This window comes from Mustela putorius, unplaced genomic scaffold (assembly GCF_011764305.1).
Source record: "Mustela putorius furo isolate JIRA1106 unplaced genomic scaffold, ASM1176430v1.1 tig00003863_pilon_pilon_pilon, whole genome shotgun sequence".
NCBI lineage: Eukaryota > Metazoa > Chordata > Mammalia > Carnivora > Mustelidae > Mustela > Mustela putorius.
The window spans coordinates 4,960,712-4,971,691 of NW_025422015.1; the positions used below are offsets into that span (position 1 = coordinate 4,960,712).

General features: G+C 35.3%; 1 pseudogene; it reads left to right on the plus strand.

Moving 5' to 3' along the window:
- The first annotated feature begins 1,658 nt into the window (after window positions 1–1,658).
- On the plus strand, window positions 1,659–2,485 carry LOC101685496 (annotated as a pseudogene).
- Window positions 2,486–10,980: the final 8,495 nt, after the last annotated feature.

A 10,980-nucleotide genomic window follows, 5' to 3' on the forward strand; every position in this document is an offset into this window, starting at 1 on the left:
GAAGCTTTCTTGTATCAAATCCTCATTTCTGTTTTTCACTACAGACTCTTATGTTCCCATTCCCTATCTCTCTTCTTCGTTGGTAGCTACTCTGTCTCATGGCACCAGCCCAAATACAGTTATTTCCCAAGGACTGATTCATGGCTTTGTTTTTAATCTTTTATGTTTTCTCCCTTCCAGTTTCACCCAGGCTCATGACATCAAGTAACACCTGGATGTTGATCATTTCTACATATCTGTTTATAGCTCTTACTTATCTTTCAAACTCAGCCCCACATCTTAAACTATAGTTGAACCTACATTTTTTTTACTGAACTTAATATATTTCCTCCCTCATGGGACATCATCCCCCTGATACCTTAGGCTGAAAACATTTTCAAATTGCTAGCACTTCCCTTTTTTTGATTGCCAACATGTAGTCAATATTCATTCAGCCTTCATAACAGCTATAACGTTCATTACTTCTTAAATCTCACCACCACTAACTTACTTTAGGCCTTTATGACTTTTTATCTGCAGCACTGGTCGAGTCTCTGAATTTCCCTCCACTTTTCCTTCCTTCACGTTCTGTTTTATACATGGTGCCAGAACCTTCAATAACATTTCTGGAAAGACCACGATTAAGTCCCTATTACAAAATGAAGTCTAAACTACTTATTCTGACATGTTAGTCTTTCCAATAATGGATCTGGACTTAGATGCCACATTGCTTACCAACCTCATGAAAACACTCCAGCCTTCTTGATTCAGTTTCTGCTTTTGAATGGACTCAATAATTTAAGGCTCAATACCATTATCTAAAACAGCAAAAAATTAACTATTTGACCTCTGATTAATGATCAAATTTTTTATCTGTTCAAGAAAAAAAAATATTTGCAACACTTGTTAAAGAGTAACAGGAGCTATCACAATAGGTATAGGGACAACTGCAATGGAATTTTGAAGTATGGAAGAGAGACTGCTCAATTCTAAATACAACAAGAAAAAGTAAGACTCTATAGCCAAGGAGCAGGGTGGCCATCAAGTATTGGCAAGGATGTGGAGAAAAAGGAACCCTCATGCACTGTTGATGGGCATGCAAACTGGTAGCCATTATGGAAGACAGTATGGAGGTTTCTCAAAAAATTAAATATAGAAATATCTTATGATATTTCAGTAATCACTATTGGGTATTCACACAAAGAATACAAAAACACTAATTCATAAGGATATATGCACCCTGATTTTACTGCAGCATTACTTACAATAATTAAATTATGGAAACAGCCCAAGTATCCATTAATGGATAAATGGATAAAGAAGCTGTGATACACACACACACACACACACACACACACACACACAGGAATATTATTCAGCCATAAAAAAAACAATGAAATCTTGACATTTGCAACAACATAGATGGAGCTAGATAGTATAATGCAAAGCAAAATAAGTCAGACAGAAAAAGACATGTGATTTCACTCATATGTGGAATTTAAGAAACAAAACAAACAAAAGAAAAAAAAGAGAGAGAGAGAGACAAACCAAAAAACAAACTCTTAACTATAGAGAACAAACTGTTGGTTACCAAAGGGGAGCTAGGCAGGGAAATGGGTGAAATAAGTGAAGGGGATTAAGAGTACATTATTTTTTAGTTCTCTTTCCTGTCTTGTAAGATGGTGGGTGAAAAACCTGAGAAGCTAGAAAATAATAAGAAGAATCCTGAAGCCAAGAAGGCTGATGCTGGTGGCAAGGTTAAGAAGGATAATCTCAAGGCCAAAATGCCAAAGAAGGGAAGCCCCACTGTAGCTGAAACCTGTCCTAATCAGAATTGGCAAATATCCTTGTTGGTTATGACTAGCTATGTATTCAGGAAAGATCATGTACAAGAGAAAGTATTCAACAGTTAAATCCAGGGTTGAAAAGAAAAGGAAGGAAAAGTTTCTTGCTACTGTCACAAAACCACTTGGTGGTGACAACAATGGTGGTATCTGAGTGTTTAAACTTTGCAAAATGCCTAGATATTTTCTACTGAAGATGTGCCTCAAAAGCTGTTGAGCCACAGCAAAAAAACTTTGAGTCAACATGTGAGAAAATTTTGAGCTAGCATTACCCCTGAGACCATTTTGATCATCCTCACTGGGTGCCACAGAGACAAGAAGGTGGTTTTCCTGAAGCAACTGAGCAGTGGCTTGCTACTTGTGATAGGACTTCTGGCCCTCAATCAAGTTCCTCTGCATAGAACACACTAGAAATCTGTCATTGCCACTTCCACCAAAAACTGACATCAACAACGAGAAAATCCCCAAACATCTCAAGAAGGAGAAGCTGTACAAACCCAGACATCAGGAAGGTGAGATCTTTGAAACGGTCAAGGAGAAATATGAGATTATGGAGTAGCACAAGGTTGATCAGAAAGCTGTGGACTTGCAAATTCAGTCAAAAAATCAAAGCTGTTCCTCTCTGTTTTCTCTCAGAAAAGGAGTTTGCCCTCACAAATTGATGTTCTAAATTTCTTACGAAGAATCTAATTAAATAACTGATCCATTAAAAAAAAAAAAAAAGTACAGCTATCCTGATGAATACTAATATGTGGAATTGCTGAATTACTATATTGTATACCAGAATCTAATATAACACTGCAAATTAACTATACTACGATTAAAATTAAAAAAAAAAAAAAAGGAAAGAAAAGATCAGGTCCTGTGTAGAAGAGTTCAAAGGAACTCTTCTAGAGTTTAGTTAAGGAATTTTTGTCAATCTCAGCTGAGTTCAAATACTAGTAACCTAAACAAATGATCCCCAATTCTCATTTTCCTGAAGAACAAGAAATGGCTTTCAATGAAAGATCTTCCACCAACACATTTAATTATCCTTTACCTGCAAGAGAACTGGCTTTTCATCATCCAGTCAAAAGCAAAGTTTTGCTCCATGTCTTTGTCTAGTTAGAAGGGTAATAATTCAACCACATAACCAATTTGAAATGCATCCTTTTCTTAGTTTTGTAATGAAAACAAAATTTTAAACAATATGTAGGAATGTGCCATTAGACATATTTTTGTCCTCACAAAAGACAATTACCTACTAAAAAATAGTGTTTATTTGATCAATAATAATACTTTATGAGTTAATCTATGAATTTAAAGGTAAAGTCATTGATAATTAAAAGTCATCAATAATTTTCCAGAGCTAGAAATCACAAAATTATGTAAATTATAGTTGTACAGAATATTGGCTAATTCCATCCATGTCAGTATCAGATACCATACTAAAATTAAACATATTTTAAGTAGTGTGAAACTCCAGCAAATCAGACAAGAAAACATACCGTGCAAACCAAAGTATATTCCTTTTCTGCCTGATAGTATGCTGATACAGAGAAAGGTTAGTAAACAAACTGATTGATCATCCCCAAGGCCCATTTTCTCCTACTTCTCCTATGAATTCCCTCATGCTCTCCAGGATACTTTCAGCTCCACCTGCCAAGTCTTGATCCTCACATTCTTGTCTGTAGTCATGAGCCTGGTAGTAGTGGGTACAGAGCTGCTTTCTTAGTATGGCTTGTTCCTAATATGACCAGCTGGGTATGTAAGAAACATACTTTGCCTATATAACAAAACAAACAAAAGCCTTTGACCATAATTCTTAATTAACATTCAGCAATTTTCTTGTTACTTTCTAGTATCTGTAAAACGTACACATCACATGTATCATGTTGACCTGAAAAGAAGCATTTTACCAGAACATTCTTTGACAAGCATTAGTGGGTCATCCAGTAAAGGTGTGTAGACATGGGGTCAGAAGACCCAGTGTGAATCCCAGTGCTGCTGCTTTCAGCTCAGTGACTGAGCATGTTATGTGTTCTCTTCAACTCTCAGTTTCCTCAGGAGTAAAACAGAGGTAACAACTCTCTCAGGTGATAGTTTTGATGGGAGTAAAAAGTGAAATAATACACTGTAAAAACTGTAAGGCAATACAAAAAATTGGGCACCACTTTTTTTTTTTTTTTTTTTTTTTTAATGAGGGTTCAAAAAAATCTCTCTCTAGCAAAACCAGACTTCTCAGGTCACATTCACATCTCCAGAAAACTGACATTTCTCAGGTTGAAAAAAACCCAGCTCCATGTGTCTCTGTATGAAACTGAAAAGCAGGTGCACTTTGATTGACTAATGACTGTATAACTTTGAAGAAAACTAAGCTAAAACAGGATTTGGGTAATATTAAACTGAATCTGAGCAATATTAGAGGCAAGAAATTCTGCTAGGTTTTCAGCTTAAGAAGACAAAAATATGAAATAAAAATATTATTTCTCTCAAAATTTCTATAGAGGTTGTATTTATTGATGTCACTAGCCACGTTGTAAAACCTATGGATCACTTGAGGACCAACTATAATCTTTCTGGAGAGGAAGGAGAAACCCTTAATTTCTTCCTCTCCAAATAATCTATTCTCTCATATAGCAACATTTTTCCTTCTCGGACAGCCATCTGAGAATAGAAAGCCAATGGAATATTCCCTATGTTCCAATAATTAATATGCCTCTCTCTATGTTCTTCTTACATCAAACCATATCCACTTATAGTGATGGTGGCTAAGTTTGCAGGCTAGAAAGATCTTGTTTATATTTGCATATCCATCACAAATACAATATATCACATATACATCATATATATTTATCATACATATATATCATATATGACTAGTTGAAGTTGACTATATATCTAGTCACTATATATAGGACTAACCTGAAAGCACTGCATTATCAATAAAGGCCAAAATCTTAACACATAGAAGAAAAGATTCACTGTTGGACTACAATTAAGAAGATATTAGAAGCAGCTTAGCATTTCCTTTCAGCCCTCCCACTTCCCTTTCTTCCCCCACAGCACTTTCATGCTATTCGCCTGTTGCCCAGATAATCATCACACCCCCCCTACACAAACACATACACACACATACCCTACCATGACCCCTGCTACTTGCCTTAAGAATCTCTCCCCACCTCCTTTCAAACAAAGTTCCTTTAGTATCACTTGTCTTCTGATTATAGCAGTTCTCAAATATAAAACAGAGTTACCCCCTTTGTTACTGTGAATATTTACATGGGCATATACATTAATATATAAATACTCAAATTTTAAATCTATATGCCAACTCTTTGATCATGGCTTTTACAGACTATAATAGTCTAAGTGTAAAAGAGATATGTAATGATAGGATGATAATAGGTAGGTGATAGATAGACAGACAGACAGAACTAGACAGATGACAGGCAGCCAAAAGTGAGGCATATATATGTCTGTGCATGTTTATATGTAAATATGCTCTTATTTGGGGGAAGATACCCTTTAAATCACACTACTTTTGACAGTTTCTTCTTCTATTATATGTGAGGTCTGCCATAAGAAGAAACTACCATTTTCCCCCTAAATCATGTAAAACATCAAACAATGGGCAAGACCTTTGTAAAATGCTTCTTATACTGCAAACCTGTGTCTTCCTTTAATCTTAGGTAAAAATGATTTCTAAAATTGGTTTTGAACCCTCAAATCATTCATGATTGTAGCACTCTATTCTAAAGTCTCTTTTCAGATGTCTCTATGACAGTTTAACAGAAAAATCATTTCTTTTCCTTTTTTTGAAAAAAAAAAAAAAGCTACCTGCTTCAAGAAACTCCATTAGGGTTCTCTTTCAAAGATTACATGATTGGGAAATAATCTACAGTATTGAGATCTACCTATAGAAAATTATTATATTTAAGTCAATCATACAATATTTATGTTTTTATTCAACCCTGCAAATCAAGGAAATAAGTATAACCTCAGTTTTATGATGAAGAAAAGTATATGTACAACTTAAACTGACAGAGCCAAACATAACCTATAACTAGTAGACCCCTTGTAGAAATATCTGATGCACATGAAATTAAGAGTCAAGTTCTGTTTCCTTCCTCTCTGTGGTTGCTTCACAAAACAATTACTTCTAGCCAGTCTAGTGTTTGTTCTCCCTGCCTAGCAGGACCATGCTGAGAATCAAACGAGATAATACATTTTTAAACATTGTATTGCAAGATGCAATCAGAGAGGGAGACATAAGAGACTCTTAACTCTAGAAAACAAATTGAGGGTTGCTGGAGGGGAGGGGCAAAAGGGATGGGGTAACTGGGTGATGGACATTAAGGCATTATACACAACCGATGAATCGCTGAACTCTACCTCTGAAACTCATAATACGCTATATGTTAATTAATTGAATTTTAATAAAATTTTAAAAATAAAATAAAACACTGTATTGCTTCATTATTACTATTTAGGTAAATAACAATATTAATTATTGTTGGCTTTCCAGGAAAACAGTAACTTCCACCTTTATTATTAACTTCCAGAACAAAATATTTTGAGTAGTTTAAACTTTTTGACTGCCAAACTAGAGATATGAGGCATAAAAGCCTTGTTAATGATAGGATTTGTTAAGTAATTGCTTAAGATCGCATATGTTTTAAAGCAGAGTTTTTAGGGACAGTGGGAAGAATGCAAGGAGTTGAAGACATAATGTAACCGAACTTAATAAAGAAGAAGGAGTGCTGGGTAGAGTTCATAGACTGGGGTCTGGGTCTTACCCAGCCAACATACCCTCCCTGTGACTCTAAACTCTCATCATATCTTCCCGTCCTTGAATTCCCTAAGTAACTGACCTCAGATTCACTTAAAATAATCTATTTAAATAGGGATTAAGTCTCTTTGTAACCCACTCCCTCTTCCTCGCTTTATGTATTTTATAAGTACACAGAACAGAAAAATTAAGACAATTATTATAAAATCAAAACTTATCTTCCTAAAATAATGCTTTCCCCTTGTCATTCTGCTCTGCCAAATTTCCAGTGTCTTGTTATTGACCTTAAGATGAAGTCCCGTTGGAATAAGCAGCCTATAAGATTCAGCACAATATGGTTTCACCCATTCATTCTCACATCACCTCTTAATACCCCAAGAGCATGGTTAAATACCCATTCCCTCTCCAGCTTCACATGCAATTCTTTCTACCTATTCAAATTCTACCCAACCTTACAGGTTACTATAAAGATCTCTATCTTTGTTGAAGACCTCTCTAGCTATTCCAAATCATCTCCATTTTTCAATATTTATACTTGTTGGCATCTCTCCCTCATTTTTGCCTTTTGCAATTTCCTGTTTCATAAGTCTGTGTCTAGTTTCCACCTCTACATTATAAACTCCTGAGAGAGGGATGAACTTGAAAGTAGAATCACAGCAGAAAAAAGCAATTAGTAGCATAACCAACAAAAATGAATGTGAACATAAGAGTTAACACTGCCAACCCCACAGAACCTCAAAATTTTCATAGTATTATTTTATGAGAGGAGATGACAATGTTGCTCTATTTGCTAAGAAGGACATATTTTACAGTGAGACTGAGTTTCCATCTTCTAATGCTATTATGTTTGTATACAGTTTAGTCATACTTTCCTGAAAATGCAGTAAATATCAGAACTGAAAGACCAACTGTTCCGATTAAGACTATCACCAAGGCATATATATATACACATATCATTAAAGATTTTTAAAAAGCAGATCTGAGATGATTATAGTTTAATTTGTACCTGGTGTAGGTGTCAATAATATTTTTGAACATCTTTAGCTATTTGTCATTCATTTCTTCCCCTTGAAATCTTTCTCTTTGAAAATCAAGGAGAAACGAGGCAAATAAGCAAAAAATTTCACCAAATTTTAACCCTTCCTCCTAAGCACTTCACACCCTTGTGCTCATCAGATTTTTAGAAGGCTGTGAATATGCCACTGTCAAATCAGACATTTGATGTGCAAGAAAAAAAATATGTGCAGAGATTGACATTTCTCAATTGTACTTCTTAAGTCTTTTTGAAGAAAAGTATTATTAAATGAAATAGAATTAATCAAGATATAAATACTCTGTGCCTATGTCTATCACTTAGCTAAGGTATTTTATATCTTATAAATTTTACATTTTTCCACAACTTAACACATTTTAGTTCCTAACTGATGGAGCAGATTAAAGGTAAACAAAAAGAAGGCTGGTGAGAAGTATCAAAAAGAAGTGCCAAGGGGCTAAACTCTGGAGTACTGGAAATAATGATAAAAATTTATACAAGTCACTGTGACATACCTGGTTTTGAGGCCAAGCTGACAGATTATGAAGGAACATTGAGATAAGAGTAGAAAACCCAAATCAAGAACAAATTCACAAATTAGAGAATTTAGCAGAAATATACAGATGGAGTATCAAAAGAAATCTGTGCAAAAGCTAACGTGGGTGGAATATTTCTAGGTAAAAGCTACCTATTTGTCATAAGTTGAGTTTTTCAGAAGTTGTGATGGTAGAATTGACTTTGCTTGGATTGATAATTATTATTCCCCTAGGAAAGTCCTCTGAAGGCCTTTAACTGAGATTCCATCATCCCTGATACTCCAACTTTAACTGAGTTGAATATGCATGTGCAGAAGCACCCCTCACCTGGCTCCATCCTTCATCTGACCTAAACTGCCTCTTGGTCTCATATTCTCACCCTTATGTTTATTCAGATTTGTATATTCAGCTAATAGCTTTTCTTTCCTATTGAGCTTCTGCAACTCTGTTACCTATACCCTTTATGTGACCTGTTCACTCAGCTCCTCTCATTTCAGCATGAACTTCTCAAAAGAAAACACTGTACGACCTACTTCACATAATTGCAATGGCCCAGCTTTATCCTCATCAAAAACAGTATTACGAAAGAACCATGTACCAGCATGCCTTGCAAAATGAAGAAACCCTTGCACTGTGTAACATCAGGCCATAAGTTTTGAAGGTTTTTAATTCTTACCAATGGCAAAAAGTCCAAAAATTTTAAGGATACAAGACAGTTTCCATTAGAACACATGTTCTTGACTCAATTCAGTCCTAAGACCTCTTTCCTGGTCATGTGTTCCCTCTAAGACTGCCTTCAACTTAAGTGACTTAGCCTTATGAAGTAGAACCTAAAGCCTTCCTTTACCATTCCAGTTTTATCTTACAATACATTTTGTGAGTAGCAACGTCCCTTGTTGCCATTTTCTCACCAGAATCATAGCTAATTTTGGTATTCCATGACTTGAATACATCTTTACCTTCTTTCTCCTCCTTTTACCCAGTTATTTGCAACATAGTGAATCCCATAATAAAATTTCAAGAGTTAATAGAATATACCACCACCTAATATTATATAAAATATAATCAGAAGAAATTTTATTTTTGAGTCTCCTAATTGTTGAAAGTAAATTTGTCTACACTCTATCAGTTCAATTTCAGATACTATATACATAGCAGATTTATAGCTCCTCATTTTTTTATAACTCTCTTTCCTCAGGCAGGAAATTCCTCCATCTCATGATCCTATTCAATCCTAAGTACTCTTCAAACTTCAGCAAAAGAGTTATGTCCCTAAATGAACCTTCACAATAATACCAAATTTCCTAGCCTCTGACTCTGTCTTTGTCCCTTCATATTGACCCCTGTACATCACAAGGAAGCCCACTCTCACCCCCCAGATCTCATTCGCACAAATGTCCTTGGAACTTTACCAGATAGCTAAGATAATACAATTAAATCAGATGTTTTATGAAGAACAGAGTTAATTCAATCACTAAGAGATTACTGATGTGAAGTTAGACTGAATGAGCTCAATAGCAGTCTGCATTACTTTAACTACAAAAGGATTAGCAATGAAAATTTTTAGGCACAATGCTTGCATCTTTTTTATGACTCCTTAGGTGGGCCATTCATAGATGGCATCAATGCCCACATATCTTTTCATCAACTTATAACCAACAAAAGCTAGACTCTGAAATCCATATCCAAGCAGGAATCAAGGTAAACAGGGGGTTCAGGAAAACTATTCTAAACTCTTAAAGATCTTCGGTTGAATCTTCAACTTACTTTTCAATTTATCACTACTACTTATTCATCTTCAGAAAGATTATCAGCGTCATTATAATTCACCTAACTGGATCAATCTAGGCTCAATCTTAAAAGTGAGTGCTTTTTAAAATGTTATATGTAAGCCCCATAAGAATTAGCAGCTCTTTCTTCAGTTCTTTTACACCTGGACATAATTTGGACCCATCTCCTTCCACACAATACCTTCTGAAATAAGCTTTATCCCTCTATATTTCAGTTAGTTTCATTTAGATGAAAAGTGTAGTACATTTGAAATTAATGAAACAGGGGCGCCTGGGTGACTCAGTGGGTTAAGCCTCTGCCTACGGCTCAGGTCATGATCTCAAGGTCCTGGTATAGAGCATCAGGCTCTCTACTCAGCAGGAAGCCTGCCTCCCCCTCTTTCTGCCTGCCTCTCTGCCTACCTGTGATTTCTCTTTCTGTCAGTTAAGTAAATAAAATCTTAAAAAAAAAAAAAGAGAGAGAGAAGAAATTAACGCAACACTGTGTGTCAATTGTACTTCAATTTTAAAAGGTGTGTGTATGCAAAAAACTTTAAGACACTGATGAAAGAAAGTGAAGAAGGGACAAATAAATGGAAAGATATCCCATGTTCATGAATTGGGAGAATTAATATTGTTAAAATGTTCAAACTACCCATGGCAATTTACAGATTCAATGCGATACTCATCAAAATTCCAATGACATCTTTCACAGAACTAGAAAAGGCAATTTTAAAACTTTTATGGAACCAACAAAAGCCCTAAATAGCCAAAGCATTCATTAGAAAGAACAAAGTTGGAGGCGTCATACTTTCCAATTTCAAACTATACTCTGAAGCTAGAGTAATCAACACAGTATGGTATTGGCATAAAAAAATAGGCACATACACCAACGGAACAGAACTGAAGCCCAGAAATAAACCCAGGTATAGCTGATCAACTAATATTTGACAAGAGAGTCAAGAATTCTCAATGTGGATACAATAGTCTTTTCAATCAATGGTGTTGGGAAAATGGGATATCCAAATACAAAAAATGAAACTCAACC